The following is an 18,387-nucleotide window of genomic DNA, read 5'->3' as shown; positions in this document are numbered from 1 at the left end:
TTTTTTAGATTTCGCCAGTTATAAGGTCAAATCCTGGAGCTTTATGAGGGTTAAGCAGGTTAATTTCGTTATGGACTTCGTTTGGTGAGAAGTATTTTAGTGGTAATGATAGCTGACAGGGTGCATTGAGGAAGTCTCTAATTTTCTCGTTGTTAATATCGTTGGCCTGTGGGGTGGAGAAGACAATTGATAGATGTTCTGCAAATCTGTTGGATTTTTCTATATCTGATCGAGCCTAGGTTCCATCATTTTTCCTAATTGGTGATTTCGTTACTACCGGCTTTTTGAATTTCTTTGTGGCTTTCCAAAGAGAGTTGTCGTCAAGAGAAAGGTTTGTGACATATCTCTCAAAGGATTCGTTTTTGGCTGTTTGGATAGTGAAATGAAGTCTGTGTGTGAGCCTGTTTAGATTTGTTTTATCTATCGCGTTTCTTGTTCTTTGCCATTTGCGACGGGCTCTTCTTCTCTCTTCTACTAGTTCTAAAGTGGACCTTTCATCAATGGTTTTTTCCTTTACAGGAGTAGCTTTCCAAGCGGCTTGTTGTATTTGTTCCGTTAAATATTTCACAGGTTCTTCAATATCGTTTTTGTACTTAAGTCGAATGTCAAGAGATATTTTTTCATTGATTTCTTCTTTGTATTGAACCCAATTCGTGTTACTGGAACATAGCCTTGGTACAAGAGTTTTCCAAATTATATTGGTACTTAAGGTAATCAAGATGGGACTGTGGTCCGAATGTAGATCAAAACTGGGGGTGATGTCGCTGTGTATTTCAGGTATTCCCTTAGTTATAGCAAAGTCTAACAGATTAGGAATTTTGTTGTTATCAGTGGGCCAGTATGTGGGAGTACCAGTTGTTAGGTAAGAAAAGAATAAATGCAATATAAAACAGAAATAATAGGCTGTTAAATTGCAGGTCAAAGTACAAAATAGAAAAAAGTAAAAATATTAATATTAGTATTATAAAAATATAATATTAAAGTCTTAGCAAGTTAACCAACTCAAAAACAGTGAAAAAAGAAGGCACCAAAAAGTCTGTGTACTAAGTGGCTGGTCATGATATAAACTCATTCAGAAAACAGTAAAGGCCTGGTTTTTTAATAAATTTGCAGATATATACTCTTCTGAACAATGATAGTCACAATATAAATTGTAGAAGCAGGGTAGACTAAACTTGGCTCACTAAAAATTCGCACATAGTGCCAAAAAGACACCAATACATAAGCTTTTATATTCTAATGTCTGTTCTAAATTAAATCTCTGTTGAAAGTACCAAATAGCTTATTAACTCGAAGTGGCTTAAACACTGTACTCTGTATTGTAATAATCTATGTAATGTAAAGTAAATAATTACTTACCAATCACAAATACTAAAAATTGAGTGACATGGGTACCTCCTATTCTATCCGACTTCCACACACCATTTAAAAACAAACTTCTTATGTTGATAATAACGCGAAACGAAAAGACTTTTACACATCTTTTGCTCTAATAACACTGGCGAAAACTATACACAACATGAACATTTAAAACTAATCACACGAATATTTGTTTTATAATTATGGGAAAAGTTTTCGATCTACAAAGCAAATGGCAAGTGACATTTAAATTTTGTTTGGGTGTGTGATTGCTTATTACGACAGCGAGTACGAGAAAGATCGAGAAAAGTACATTCCATTTCCATTTGCTAAAAAGAGAACATTTAACTCAAGGGAGTAAATTGAACGCAAGCCAAAAGAAACTGAAGTTGACATTTGATTTGATGTTTAAATGCCAACAGACATGTTGCCAGATTTACGTTTAGTAGTTATACGTTATACCTTTAGAAAAATAATTCTAATTAATTCAAGTAGTTATTTAATATATTATTTTATAATTTGTTTAAAAGTGTATATAATAAATATGTTTGAAGTTATACTTCTTTAGGCACGAGGGTGAATTTTTACATTCCCTGGCGCATGCGCACACCGACAGTATGTTGTTAGTTGCTAAATCATCCAATTTATGTATCAGCGCAACTAAGTTTGAAAATATATTAATTAGTGTTTTTATTAAATATATTTATTATAATTTTTGTGTCTTTGGATTTGTTTTCATTGGGAGTAAGATAATAAGTATTTTAAACATTATTATATTTTTAATACGTCACTTGATCTATTTGTCACCGTCGTTTGTAATTACGTCCCAGAAGCCGTAAAAACAAAATCCTGATGGGTTATTGGTAGAGCATTCGACTACATAACGCGAAGGTCCCGGGTTCAAATCCCGACACGGACGATTGTTATCCTTTTTTTTAATTTTTGGTGTTGTTTTAATAAAAAAAATTTGAAATTGGTAATATCAAAATTAGTTTATTAATTAAATCAAATACAAATAAACTTTTAAGTATATTTATTTCGTTGAAATCATATAATATAGAAGTATAACTTCTTACGTGCCTACAAAGTACACACACATTCTTTTTTTGTTTATAACGTATATTCTATAATTATTTTTTAAATGTTATTACTAAATAAATTCAGTACTATTATACAGGGTGTACCAAAAAGGTAGAAGGTATAAACTAAATTAAATCACATACAAAGTATTTTGTATTCTCAGGACCAAAGTCCAAAAATAGTTCGATTGAACGAGCACATTTAAATGTTACAGCACTTTGAAGTTACAAAATGAAAATCGATTTTTTCCAATATATCGAAAACTGTTAGATTTTATATTGAAAATGGCATTTGGCTTTCTTCTGGCAGGAACATCTTAAAAAAATAACAGTGAAATTTGTGCACCCCATAAAAATTTTATGGTGGTATGTATTTGTTCCCTTAAACACTCAAAACATTTGTGTATGTTCCAATTGTGGTACCATTATTGCCTCCTATAAGTACTTATAGGTACTTTTTACAGTATTACTACCTACTTATATTTTATTTTTATAATACTTATAATAGTTCTTTTTTGATAAGTCAACATTTATCGAGGTCGGCAAAGCCCAGGTGACTCCATTTCTAAATAAATTAATATTGTTTATTAACTGCCAAGAGGCAGGTGGGTGATAGCTTAATCATTAAATTTAAGCGAAAAGCAATGTTCATTTCTTAAATAATATTTTTTTTCTGTTTTTGACAGCAGTAATAATATGTATTTTGAAATAAATAAATTACATACATTCTTCTTTTGGTGGTAATTAATTTAATAAATAAATTTAATTTAAATACATTTGGAGTGCCCTCAGCCCAGGTGTGCTCTTTTCTACGGAATCCTTTATTTCGTTAGTAGTCACTAATATCATCAGGGACGCTTTATATAGAATGATATTAAAGATACAATGGTGAAATTAGGTATTAAAAAACAACTTACTAGGGTAAGGTTGTCGTCATATAGAAGTTATATCTTTTAGTAAAAGTAATTTGAAAAATTAAAACAAAAAGTAAGTTTTACATGGTTAAAATATTTTATTAAATTGAAAAATAATTTATAATTAAATGAGAATATAACAACAAATTGCAATTTTTAAAATGTTAAAATAGTTTTTTCAAATTTTGCATATAGATCTAACATTGTTTCTGAATATTTTTTCAATACCTTATCGTCTAATTTAACAAAAAAGTTGAGTTGTGTTTGGACCCCCCTCAAGCACATTTTCTGGCTATGTGTGCCTGTTTGTAAGTAAATGTATTGAAAATGAAAACATTTTATCCTTTGTTTCTAGAAAATTTAGCTTAATAAATACATGCATATTCTTTGAACTTTGTGCTTCATTTTAATTGTTTATTTATTTTTTTTTTTCTGAAAAATGGCTTTGACAGTGCAGATTCATAGTCATAAATTTATAGGTACATTTTGTTGCTTTATTTTTATTTTGTTTTTAATTATTTTACTGTGTTTTTTTATTATATATTTTAATTTGTTGTAACCACTTTATATATTTACATTTTTTAATTTTATTTTCTTTTTTCTATTTTTTTATTTATATTATTGTTAATATTTTATTAGGTACGTGTTCTTTTATATATATATATATATATATATATATATATATATATATATATATATATATATATATATATATATATATATATATATAACAAAGGAGCACTCGTAAGTGTAGGGTTTTATCGGTCAAGTGGGTGAAAAAAGAGACAAAGAATTCAGCTACTTCATCTATTTATTGAAGACGTTTCGTCTACTGCTCAGTAGACATCATCAGTTCATCTACAAAAAGAGTGGTATAAGAAACAACATCCAAAAGAGAGGTAAAAAAGCACTAGCGTTACCTTAAAAAGACATGTAGCAAAAGATAAGATGTACATAGTAAAAAAACCTTATCCATGAACCAACGTAATGTAAAAGTATATAACATTTAAGTGTATAGTTAATATTTAAAAAACTTTAGTACAGCCAAAGACAAGACCATGTGGTAACAGTCACATATAAAAAACAAGTGTAAAAAAGCCGGCTTGCTTTTTTAAAGTCAAGAATGAACCAAGAAAAAACCAGATTCACACTTCCAAAAACTTAGTAGTATTTAAACATACTTCATTTTAACTTTAGGTAACATCATTAAATAAGTAGAATGCTAATATGCAACTTTGAAAATTTAAAGTTAAATAGTTACCAGCAGGTCATCCGAGCCCAACTGACACACAAAAGAAAATGGAGTTTGAATTATCAGGTGTAAACTGACATCTCGCCAAGAGGCAGGCAACCTTTAAAAAATTTATAACAAAGAGTGACTGACAACTGCAGTGCAGCGCGGTAAAATTTAAATTGATGTAATTAAAACAGTTATATAAGTGTTTAAAAAGTGAAAGTAATATCAAGAAGTAATCAAGGGATGTACCTTATACCTCGTAGACAAGAATCACAGTTTAATTTAAACAAGTGAGGGCACTTCACACAATTATATGGAAAAGTGCCTACGTTAGTACTGGTAATCCAGTTAACTAACTAATATATTAGATAGTGCAACAGTATAACTCCCATATATCGCAGCTCAAAAAGCAAGAAAAAATATGCAATAATTTAAGAAAATTTATAAATCAGTTTAGCAAAATGTAATTTAAAATTAATATCAATAATGCAAAATTTTATCATATGGAAAATTTTAAATTGTTCAATCTATTAAGTAAACTGTTATTATCAAAAAAAGTGGGAAAAGCTTGAAAAAACCACCAGAAACTTTTTTACAATAAAATAATTTAAGAGTAATAACGTCGACTGATTCCGCAAGATCAATATTAAAGAAGTGGGAAAAGCCTGAAAACCACAAAACTTTTTTACAATATAATAATTTGAGTGTAATAATACCAACTAATTCTGCAAAATCAATGCATGGTATATTTGACTCAAGTTACTGATGTCAGTTCTCTTGTTAAGTACATTAGAGGTTTTTAATATGAAACACATCTCTAAGAACTGTCTTTTCGACAGGTTGCGTTCATTGCAAAGGATCTTGGCTTCATCAAAGTCCACCTTATGTTTTGTATCTATTGCATGTTGGGCTAAGGCACAAGTTGGTTTTTTCAAATTGATATCACTGCGGTGTGAAATTAAACGTGATTTTAAAGCTCGCTTTGTCTGCCCTACATAACATGCGTCACATTCAGCACAAGGTATGTGGTAGACCACATTCACTTGTTCCAAAGGGGACAAGGGTGTTTTAGTCTTAGAGAACAAATTTCTGACTGTTCTTGCGTTCTTAATTGCAATCTTAACAGGAATATTATTATTTTTATATAGTTTAATAAGTTTATCAGTAACCTGAGGAAAATAAGGAAGTGAAGAAAACTGGGAAACAGGAGTCCCAAGATTAGTAGTAGGCAGAATTGTGATGTTAACAGTATTATTCGATATTGATCTAAGTTGGTCACCATTGGGTATGTCGTTCAGAGAAGAACCGTAGCTTTGGGAAAAAAGAAATTTATTGATCAGGGAGGAAGGGTAGGAATTATCTACCAATATACTTCTGAGTAGCAGAAGGGATTCCCTTCGATTAACCGGATGTGTCAACCTATGTAGCCTACAGCTTAAAGCTTTAATAAGATTTATTTTATATTTAAAAGGATGACAAGAATGGTAGTTGAGAAACCTATTGGAGGCCATTGGTTTCCTATACCAACTTGTACAAAGTGTGTTATCTCCACTTCTAGTGACACGCATGTCCAAGAAGGGGATACTATGGTTGTTAGGGTCCTCGAGTTCACATGTGAACTGCAAATGAGGATCAAACCCATTAAAGATGGACAAGGTGGCCTGAGTCTTGTCTGGTGGTAAGGCTAGTAATAGGTCGTCCACATAACGTTTAACAAAAGGAACTTGAAAATCTAAATAACCCAGACGGTCAGAAACTAAATCATCCAAAACATAATTCACTAGGATGGGTGAAATCGAGGAACCCATTGGTGTCCCAAAAATTTGTAAATAAAATTTGTCGTTGAAGACCAAAAAATTAGTGTCAAACACTAATTGGAGCAATTCTGCAAACACTTCCCAGGAAACTGGAGAATTAGGTTGGATAATATTCCAATGATTTCTTAGTGAAGTAAGGACACTAGCCAAGGGAAGGTTAGTAAAAAGTGATACTACATCAAAACTCACCAAAATATAACCATGTGGTAGCTTAAAGTCATTAATAAATTCACTAAATTGAAAAGAGTCAACAATGTTGTAATCATTATTGTAATTATAAGATTTTGACAAGATATCAGTCAAAAATTTTGCAATATGTATGTTAGGTGAATTAATTGAGGAAACAATAGGCCTCATGCTCAATGTGGGCTTGTGAATTTTGGGCAGACAATAAAATCTTGGAGCATATATATATATATATATATATATATATATATATTGATGTGATCTTGATTATTGATATGAGATAATATTTTTATATGTCATTTAATTTAATCAATGCATTAATAATAATCTAATTAATTTACCAGATCACATATCAATATGTTTTCAATCTCAGGGCTTTTTATAAAATTAATTACTTACTTACGTGGCTTCTAAGTATTTCTCAATGGTTCCTAATCGGGATAGGAAAGAAAAGAGTAAAATAATAACACATATCCCAGCTAGCAAGATAAAGTTACATTAACGTTAAATTTAGGTTTTTTTGTATTGTTACGTAACATCTATCAAAAAATGACGTTACTGATACGAAATTTTAATACGTATATTATACGTATAAATTTATTCGTTTCTGAAACGTGGCTCTTTGGTAGGTTTTAATGCGTATGAATTTATTCGTCTCTAACACGTGGCTTTTTGGTAGGTATAGACACATATAAGATCTCGTTTGAGATTGCAGCGCCATCGCGTATTTATTTCGAACGTTTCATTAATACCTAACCTTACATTTCCGTGACTAAAATCGTGTTTGTTTTTATGGAGTATGGAGTTATGTCAAAAAAATCGAATTATTATTGTTGTGTGCCGTGCCTCAATGTGATTCTTGGATAAAGCGTACCTAATAGTAATTTATCGTTTCATTCTTTCCCTAAATAGGATAAACAAAATAGAATTCTATTCAATGACAGTTTAGTTAAAAAACGAAATGGATGGAAATATCTTCTAAAAATGGGGAAGCAGCCTAGTCCTTATATGAAAGTGTGCAGTTTACGAATGAAGATTACTGCAAGGGTATGTTTATGTATTGTAATATAAAGTAGCTATTAATATTTTTGTCTCTTTCTCTCACATAAAAGTCAAATGTATAATAAATGTTTATTTCAAATATTTAATAAATGTGTCAGCATCATGTATGTGGTTTTATTTACACAATAATTTTAAGTCCTATTTATAAATATCATTTATACCGAAAATTCTCCTAAAAAGTGACGTTTTTGTGACGTTAAAAAGGTTACGTAGAAATAACGTAAAATTGTTACGTAACATCGCTGTGACATTTATACGCATATTTTAGGTAAAATTTGATGTAACTTTTGTCGTAACTTCTCCCAAAATGTTGACGTTTGTTTCACGTTATATATACGAACACTGTTAGCTGGGATGGGTTACAATTGTAATCAAAATATTGTTTATTTTATTTAAATGGCATTCACTGCTTAATATTTGCTATATCTTATTATTCTTAAACATAACATTTACACATGGGAATCTTATTTCCTTTTGGTTTCCAATTGAAAGTTTTTATTAACATTTAACTATTATGATTTATTAGCAACAATTCTATTTAAGTTTGATGAAGCTTTTCTGATATTATTGATTATGTTTCTTCAATTTTAAATGTGGTATTTAATACGAAAAACCCATACATTCATGTCCAAACAAATGAGACTGACCTTTTTCTGGTGAACTGAGAATGTCTTCACACAAAACCCGTTTCCTGCTATCCTTGGCTGCAATCAAAACCTCGTCCTGGCTTCCAGTAATGTTCTCCTCTGAAACTAGCTCGTATAGCTCTCGTTTCCTGCTTCTGTCGTGATGCTGTGTTCTACCTTTTTCGAAACTGCAATCAGCTACCGGGAACTCTTGGCTCAAGGAGGTTCTTTTACTCTCAACCTGGCCTACCTCTCGTTCCACGATAGATACTCCACACTCACGGAACTACACCGGCTTTCTCACTCTCCGTACACTACCGTCTACTACTGGACTTCACTTCTCGACAGCTCAAAACATTCTGATCTCTATTTGTCATTCATTCCCCTACTTTCTAAATATCCCTTCCAGATTCACAAATCAAACTTCCACCACCAACTCTCATTCGCAGTATTCCTCAAAACCAATTTTTAATCTTTCTAAATATGCTTAATGGATTTCAAAAGAAAAATAGTTAATTCCCATTCTAAAATTACTTTCTACTAATTACAAAATTTAATGATCTATTATCTACTTCCACTAAGTCTTATTTAGCATCGGCTAATGATCGAACCTTCCGCGAACAACGATAATGACCTATTATCGATTTCACTTGAGTCTTATTTAGCATAGGCTAATGATCGAACCTTCCGCGAACAACGACAATGGTACGCGCCATTCACTTTGTTCATTCTAAGCGCATTGTCCCGAGTTTCGTTTAATCACTTCTTAAATTAAATATAACAATTTGTTGTATACAGGTTGTTCTAAATTTATATGCCCGTGGTTGAGAAAATTGAAAATATTTTATATTAAATTGAATTCTGTTTATAATTATCAAAATTTAATTTTCATATCAAATAGAAATATAACAAATCCCCGCCTTGTATTCGATAAAATTTATCTGCAATTTTAAATAAATTTTCTTGAGGCAAAACCAACTCCCTGTATATTTCCTTACTTTAATCTACGTCTTATACCCCTTCTTCTTGTATTACTCTAATTAGTCCCACCTGTAGAGTAATTGTTTCCTTATTTTCAGTGTCCTCATCCTGTGTTAGAGTGTCGGCTATTATGTTGTCTTTCCCTTTTTCCCATATCAATCTTCTGTCTTTTTCCTCAGATTTTTCACATACTTTTACCGTGCATTCTGCATCCTCGTTTTCATATGCCTCCTCTTCAAATGCCACTGTTTCGATTATATCTTTTTCGCTTTCATTTGTTAGCTTTATTTCTTCTTCTCCTGAGCTCATCTCTTCTTTTGAGGAATCCCAGTTTTCTTTTGCTTTTGATACTCTCAATTTTTCTTCTTCTGGGCTCAACTCTTCTTTTGAGGAGCCACAGGTTTCATTTTCTTTTGTCTTTTTCTGACTTTTTCTCCCTTTTCTTCTTTGTCCTTGCTTCGTTGCCAAATTCATTTCCACTGTTTGTTCTTTACCTGATTCGTCCGTATTTTGTTTCTCCTGTTCCTTGTCCTGTTCTTCTTCTTTTTCTTCTGTTAGATTCATCGTATTATTTTTAAAATCTATCACTACATGTTTTTCTGCCAATTCGTCAACTCGTACTATCATGTCATGTGACATGTTTGGCATTATTACACATTGTAGTGCATACATCTTCTTACCCAGTCATACCATTACTCGTATGCCTTCATTTATAGTTGCCAATGTCCGTTTGTTTGCGCCCACTAAAGTTACCCTAGGTATTTTGTAAATTAAATTTGTTAAGTTAACTTCTTCTATTAGTTTTCTGTTGACCAATGTTATTTCAGATCCAGTATCTATCATAATTTTAATTGGTTTCTCGTTGATAAATCTATCCACAAAAATTTTAAATTAACTTCATTTTTCTTTTCGTTGTTTCTTGCCAATTTAATAAACTCCTTGGGGTTACAAAAGATTCCTGTTTGATTTTTGGTTTTTAGTGAGCGCCGTCGTGAAAAGACGCCGGTTGCTCATCGTTGTTTATATTTTCGTCATAATGTATCTCTCCGTCATATTCATCTGTCTGGGTATTATTTACTTCTCTTCTATTTTCTCTTGGTCTGTCGGATCTGTTTCGGTTTTCTCGATATCCCTGTTCATTTTGTCTACCATTATTTCTGTTTTCTTGATTTGCGAGTGTGGTGTTTCTATTCTGGTATTCTCGATTTCTGTCCTCATTCCATTGCCTATTTCTTTGTTCATAATTTCCTCTTCCGTTGTCTCTATTTTCGTTTTCCCTTCTGGGATTAAAATCTCGTCTTGTATAGTCCCTCCTATTTTGATTTCTATCTCTGTAATCCTGTGTTTCTCGGGGCCTGTAATCTTCTCGCGACCTTCTTGATTTTCTTTCTCTTAAACGTGATTCTCTTATTTGTAGGAATTGGCATAAACTATCTATGTCTTTGTAGTTTTGCAATGTGATATGGTCTTCCAGCGTTTCTTCGAAATGTCTTGCAATCAGTTCGACTAATTGTTCCGATGAGTAATTATATTGTAAATGTTTTGCGTTATAGTAAATTTGTAATGCATATGTCCTTTCTGATATACCCATCCTATCATTGTATTTCCCATTTTGCAATTCCTTGTTAATTTCCAATTGTTGGACTTTTCCCCAGAAATAATTCAAAAATTTTTGTTCAAATTGTTGCCAACTGTCAAATTCTTCTTCTTTGCAATCGAACCATAGGCCTGCTTCATATTTTAGATGGTTTCTGATAGTTTCTTTTGCTGTTTCGAAATTTCCGATGTGCTGTATTTTCTTTTTCAGGCTATTTATGAACGGCACTGGGTGTAATCTTCTTACATCCCCGCCAAACCTTATCTTCACGTCATCTGTGCTATGTATAACCATTTCTCTTCTTTCTCCGACATTCTGTTGCGTCCTGTTTTCGGTGACTTGTTTTTCTATTTCTGTGATTCTTTTTTCCACTTCTTCTCTGTCTACTTGAATAGCATTTTCCAACTTATTTTCCAAATTTTCTAGTTCCTTTTTCTGGCCATTCGTTAACTCCTTTATTTTATTTTGAATTTTCATTTCTTGTTCTTTCATGTGATCCTTCAATCTCATTTCTTGTTCTTGCATGTGATCTTTAATTTTCATTTCATACTTTTTCTATGCGTTCCTCCATTTTTTTGTTGTTCTCTTCTATGGCTTGTTTTGTTTCCTTCTGATTTTCTTGCATTATTCTTTTTGTTTCATCCATTTTCTTTGATGTTTCTTCCTGGTTTTTATCCAGTTTTTGTTGTGATTCTTCCATTTTTTGATCCACTTTATCCATTTTTTGTGACTGGAGTTGCATTAGTTGTAATAATTTATCTATTCCTGATAATTCTTGCTGTTCTGATGCCATGATTGTCGTGTCTAAAATATCTTCTTGGTCTGAATGTTCTTTTTGTTTTTTGTTGTCTTTGCTTTGGCTTCTTGTCACAGACATTTGTTTTCAAGAAGTACTGTCCCCGCCAAATATGAAATTTTACTAGTATGTTACCAAGACGACTTTTTCTCACCCAAATATTATAAATTGTCAATAAATATATCAAATGTAAATATCGTAAAAATAAAATATTAAATCAGTTATGTAAAATTTGTACCTAAAGAGATCTAAAATTTTATGTTATCAAATGTAAGTATCTCACTTTTTACCACAGGCATATAAATTTTCAAATACCGGCTTTACTCTTTCTATCCTTCAAATTTGCCACTAGAAATACTTTTCCATGCTTTCCACGTTGGACGACAGTTGATGTGATCTTGATTATTGATATGAGATAATATTTTTGTATGTCATTTAATTTAATCAATGCATTAATAATAATCTAATTAATTTACCAGATCACATATCAATATGTTTTCAATCTCAGGGCTTTTTATAAAATTAATTACTTACTTACGTGGCTTCTAAGTATTTCTCAATGGTTCCTAATCGGGATAGGAAAGAAAAGAGTAAAATAATAACACATATGGGTTACAATTGTAATCAAAATATTGTTTATTTTATTTAAATGGCATTCACTGCTTAATATTTGCTATATCTTATTATTCTTAAACATAACATTTACACATGGGAATCTTATTTCCTTTTGGTTTCCAATTGAAAGTTTTTATTAACATTTAACTATTATGATTTATTAGCAACAATTCTGTTTAAGTTTGATGAAGCTTTTCTGATATTATTGATTATGTTTCTTCAATTTTAAATGTGGTATTTAATACGAAAAACCCATACATTCATGTCCAAACAAATGAGACTGACCTTTTTCTGGTGAACTGAGAATGTCTTCACACAAAACCCGTTTCCTGCTATCCTTGGCTGCAATCAAAACCTCGTCCTGGCTTCCAGTAATGTTCTCCTCTGAAACTAGCTCGTATAGCTCTCGTTTCCTGCTTCTGTCGTGATGCTGTGTTCTACCTTTTTCGAAACTGCAATCAGCTACCGGGAACTCTTGGCTCAAGGAGGTTCTTTTACTCTCAACCTGGCCTACCTCTCGTTCCACGATAGATACTCCACACTCACGGAACTACACCGGCTTTCTCACTCTCCGTAGACTACCGTCTACTACTGGACTTCACTTCTCGACAGCTCAAAACATTCTGATCTCTATTTGTCATTCATTCCCCTACTTTCTAAATATCCTTTCCAGATTCACAAATCAAACTTCCACCACCAACTCTCATTCGCAGTATTCCTCAAAACCAATTTTTAATCTTTCTAAATATGCTTAATGGATTTCAAAAGAAAAATAGTTAATTCCCATTCTAAAATTACTTTCTACTAATTACAAAATTTAATGATCTATTATCTACTTCCACTAAGTCTTATTTAGCATCGGCTAATGATCGAACCTTCCGCGAACAACGATAATGACCTATTATCGATTTCACTTGAGTCTTATTTAGCATAGGCTAATGATCGAACCTTCCGCGAACAACGACAATCGTACGCGCCATTCACTTTGTTCATTCTAAGCGCATTGTTCCGAGTTTCGTTTAATCACTTCTTAAATTAAATATAACAATTTGTTGTATACAGGTTGTTCTAAATTTATATGCCCGTGGTTGAGAAAATTGAAAATATTTTATATTAAATTGAATTCTGTTTATAATTATCAAAATTTAATTTTCATATCAAATAGAAATATAACAATATATATATATATTTTCTTTTAAATTTTTTCAAATTATATTAAAAGAGTATGCCTAGGTTAGTACATATTAACTTTACAACTTGTATTTATATAATTTAACATGTTTATATAGATGAGATGAAGAATTTCCATATCATTTGTAAATAAAGTATTAAGTTGGATTTATAGTTTGACGTAGCGTAGACGTAGACGCAACGGAGACGCACTGGAAAAGATCAACACCGAATTTTGTGTACTCGTGTTTATTAATGAACGCAAGCGCCTGACGGAACGTAAGAGAAACGTAACGTAACGGAAGAGATGACCAACTTTCATCTTTTACAGTGCGTTTCTTCCGTCTGGCCAATCAAAAGGCAGAATTTTGTTCTGTCACTCAAAGTGGACCCGCCCCGCCCCCTCATCCCTTGTGTTGTGTAAAAAGTTGATTGTCAACATATTCGAATTTTGTTAATTATTTGTTAATACAATAGATGTTAAGTTATTAATTTAATAAAAATATATCATAGAGTCATTTCAATATTTCAGATAAATATGAGTTGTTTATTAGCCTAATTCGTGGTTATCCACACATATTATACGATAGGTAAATCCAATAAACATTTAAAGACCAGGAAATGAAACAAAATAGTTGGAAATCCCACGGCATGCGGCACCAAAGAGCATACTTTCGTTTATTTCCTAATCCATGTAACACACAAAACAGATAAATATTATAATAAATAATAGTATAAGTATAAATAAATAAACACAAATTTCTTCTTCTTCTTCTTCTTCCTTTATTGGGTTATATCCCTCGGGATAATTCGCCCAGCTTACACCAGGGAAATACTCTTGTCTTGCTCTGGGCAGTCGAATATTTCCAAATATATATGTTAAAGCCTCAATTTTTTTTTTTTTTTAAATATATATTAGCAGGAACATCTTCGTATAGGGCCAGATAGTCCCTACAGGAAAGGCAATATTATACCATAAGGGTTAAGGCTTTTATCATTTGGAGGTCCAATATTTTTTTATATCTTTATCTTCTTAATTTTTTTAATTCAAATTTGGGAATTGATTAATTTATAAATTAAGTTTGGCTAAGTTAAGGAATTTAAGGATCAGGTTAATCCTACGTGGATTAAGGTTGGACATAAGTAGGCAAATTTCAATGGGAGTAGGGATATTTGTCTTGGCTAATTCTTTATATAGGTCAAAATTGGGTGACATATTTATAGGGCACTCAAAAATCAGATGATTTAAGGACCCAACTCGGCCACAGTCACAATATGGGTCATCTTTTACTCCTATCCTGAATAGGTGAACTGGAGTAGCACAATGACCTGTCCTCATTCTAATAATGGTGGTTATATGTCTTCTGTCTTGGTATGCAAAATTGTGGTACCAAGGGAGTTTATCTATCTGACCTACAATTTTAGAGTAAAATGAATTATTTCGATTTTTCCCCTGCCATTCTTGCTTCCACTGATTCCAGATGGAATGCTTGATGTCTGGTAGAAAGTTGGAATAGTGAAGAGTGATACCAGCAGCTACATTTAAGGTTCTACCTATATTAGCTAGTTTATCAGCCACCATGTTCCCTTTAATATTCGAGTGTCCTGGAATCCATGCCAGACTAATATTAACGTTATTTTCTTTCGCTTCAATGATGCCTCTCTTGGTCATGAACGATGAATGTTCTGTTTCCATAGAATAGGTTGATCTGCCTATTTTCTGTAAGGCACTTTTAGAGTCCGAGCAGATGATTGCTTGTTTAATCCCATTTTTCAAAATAATTTGGAGGGCATGATTAATTGCGACAATCTCAGCCGTACATATTTGGGTATACTTAGGTAGTTTACTGGTATAAGAATAGTTGATCTCTCGGCTAAAGACACCAAAGCCTGCTGATCCTTCATCATCAACCGAGCCGTCCGTGAAGAATTTGGTGTGACTAGGTTTATTTAGAATTATTTTTTGGAGTTGAACTGAGGCAAGTTCATCTGAACGATTAGATTGGATATTTATGATTGGAATTGTTGATAATTGATGGTCTAGTTCAAAGTTATGGCATGGGTATAAGTCACTTAAATATAAGTTGGGATAAGTACTTTTAAATTTGTTTTTTAAAAGCACTAGAAATGGAATACTTCTGTTTTTCCAATGATTTTGGTTCCTTTGAATTGCCAATTCTAACAGGTCGAGAGCGGAAATAATTGGGTTGCCAATTAACATTAAATTTTTTAATATAAATTTAGAGCTAAGCCATTCCCATCTAGATTTAAGCGAGATCTGACCACTTTCACTTAAGAGAGCATGAATTGGGGTAGATTTCATGCATCCAGTTATAATTCGGATACTTTTGTATTTTAGTTTCTCCAATCTTTTAATTAAGGAAGTTGGACAATCGAAAATTACCTGGCAGCCAAAGTCCAGATGGCTCTGAATCAGACCATTGTGTACAATTTGTAAGGTTTTTGGATCACTTCCCCAATAAGTCCCACAAAGAGCTCTCATCACATTCAGGCCACGATTTACTTTTAGTTCTATTGAGTTTACATATGAATTCCACTTTAAGTTTTTTTGAATATTTACCCCCAGGTATTTGACTGAATCCACCCAACCAATATTCTGGTTACAAAATATTACGTTAGGGGGAGAGATTTTCGTGTTTCCTTTTGTAAATAATATTGCAGAAGATTTGTTCTTAGACAGATTTAAATTGTGGTCTAGCAACCATGATTCCATCTGAATCAATAATTTATTTACATTAATTACCAATTCATTAATATCACTCCCTCTAATCAGAAGAACCAAATCGTCTGCATACTGAATTAGTTTGCATGAAGAGGGGATTAAATTATACAGGGAAAGACAATATAGGTTGAAGAGGATAGGGCTTAATGGGGAACCTTGGGGCAGTCCCAGACTTGATTTTCTTGGGCCATGGGTTTGTCCCAGTTTGTCTTTGACAAATAGCTCTCTATCATTTAGAAGGCAGAAAATCAAATTAGCCAGTTGGGTTGGAATGTTATACTTTAATAATTTGGAATACAAGAGTGATATATTGACATTATCATAAGCAGAAGAGATATCTAGAAATATGCCAACAGTGTATTGATTTTGAGCGAAGCCTATTTGAATTGTTGAGGTGAGGTATGTAAGGCATTCCGTACAACCTCTACCCCTTCTAAATCCTAGTTGTAGTGGATTAAAAATCTTATTATGTTCCAAAATCCACTCTATTCTATTCTTTATAAGAGTTTCGAGCATTTTGCCTGCACATGAAGAAAGAGCTATTGGTCTAAAGTTTAACGGATTATTACAATCTTTATCTTTTTTGATTATAGGTAAAATTACTGATTGTTTCCACTGAACAGGAACTATACCCGTTCTAAGACTTTCATTGAAAAGTTGAATTAATAACAAAGATCCAACAACGGGAAGATTTTTTAACATTGAGTAGGAAATCTGATCCAAACCAGGAGCCGAGTCAGATTTAATTGAGAGGGAGTTCTGATACTCGTCGAGAGCAAATGGCGGTTCTAGGGCTTGAGGAGATCTAACCAATACTTTATTGACAGTGGAAAGGGGGGTTAAGCAACATAGAATTTCGTGGGATATAGGAGTAGAGGGCAATTGTGTATATATTGAAGGTTTCGAAGCCGATACCTTATTAATTTTCTCCCACACAACTTTTAGAGGAGTGTTTCTATTTAATTTACTGCAAAATAGTCTGAAACTATTTTTACGTTTTGATTTTAGGAATTTTCTTGATTTGGCTATATTCTTTTTAGCCTCGATATAGTTTTCCATTGAGGGGATATTTTTAAATTTTTTTAAGGCAGACACTCTCGCAGAGACGACTTCAGCACATGAGTCATCCCACCATGGAATGTGGTATTTGGAATTATTAGGAGGGTGAAGCCAAGGTATTGTTTCATCAGCTACCGATGATATGGAGTTAGTAAAAAATTCGTAATCTTCCCTGGGAGAAGCTAAGAAAATGCTGTTTAAATTGTTATGATAAGTAGACCAATCAGCTTTCTTTAGATTTCTTCTTTTACATGAATGCGGGGGAGATTGAGGACATACACCTATCTGACATATTATGGGGAAGTGGTCACTAGTTCCAGTATCTGAAATAGTGGACCACTTGCCCACACTGGCTGCCACATCGACTGATGCCATTGTTAGATCTACTACCGACTTACTGCCTCCTGGGGCCACCAGTCTAGTTGGGGACCCATCATTGAGAAATACTAGCTCAAGTTCCTCCAAAGAATCAAAAATAATCCTACCATTGTGACTGTCTCTAGAACTACCCCATGCCTTATGATTACAATTTAGATCACCCATGATTAAAAATGGCTTATTAAGTAATTTAACAAGGGAAAACCAGTTGGATTTGGAGATAGAGTTGTCTTGTGGACAGTATATATTAAGAATATTCAAATTAAAGTTAGGGAGAAATGTGAGTTGGAATTGGACATCATGATTGAAGCCTGGATTGGCAATTTGAATTTCCCTATAATCAATATTATTTTTGATAAGAGTAATTAATCCGCCATAGCCATCCTCTCGATCTTTTCTGATTATTTGATACCCTCTACATCTTATAACATGTTGGTTTGAGAGCCAAGATTCGCTAATAAGGATTATATCTGGGTTAAGGTTTTTTATAAGGATTTTTAGATTGTCAGAATTAGTGTTATACGAACGTATATTCCACTGGATAATGGTTATCGGAGTGTTAGGATTCATTATAAAGAGTATGTTTGCTAGACCAAGGAGTCAAAAGATCTCGAATCCTCAGGCTCGAGATCCTCTATTCCCCTCCGACCCTGGTTTACATTTGTATTGAAAGGTGATACACTTTTGTTTATGCTAGTCTTTAGATCTGCCATATTGTAAGGAATGGAGTATGATTTTGAGTTTATTAAGTCCCCAATGAAGGTCATG

At 32.6% G+C, this 18,387-nt stretch overlaps 1 protein-coding gene across 1 annotated transcript in view; it reads right to left on the bottom strand.

The window, feature by feature from the left end:
• Positions 1-1,715, bottom strand: part of LOC126880554 (SNF-related serine/threonine-protein kinase-like) — a 111,992-nt gene extending 110,277 nt beyond the window's left edge. The window contains exon 1 of the mRNA XM_050644485.1: positions 1,360-1,715. The gene's annotated coding sequence lies outside the window, so the exon portion shown is untranslated. The remainder of the gene's footprint in view (positions 1-1,359) is intronic.
• Positions 1,716-18,387: the final 16,672 nt, after the last annotated feature.

Source organism: Diabrotica virgifera, chromosome 2, assembly GCF_917563875.1.
Source record: "Diabrotica virgifera virgifera chromosome 2, PGI_DIABVI_V3a".
NCBI classification, from domain to species: Eukaryota; Metazoa; Arthropoda; class Insecta; order Coleoptera; family Chrysomelidae; genus Diabrotica; species Diabrotica virgifera.
The sequence above is the reverse complement of the archived record's forward strand: the minus strand, read 5'-3'. Positions and strand labels throughout refer to the sequence as shown.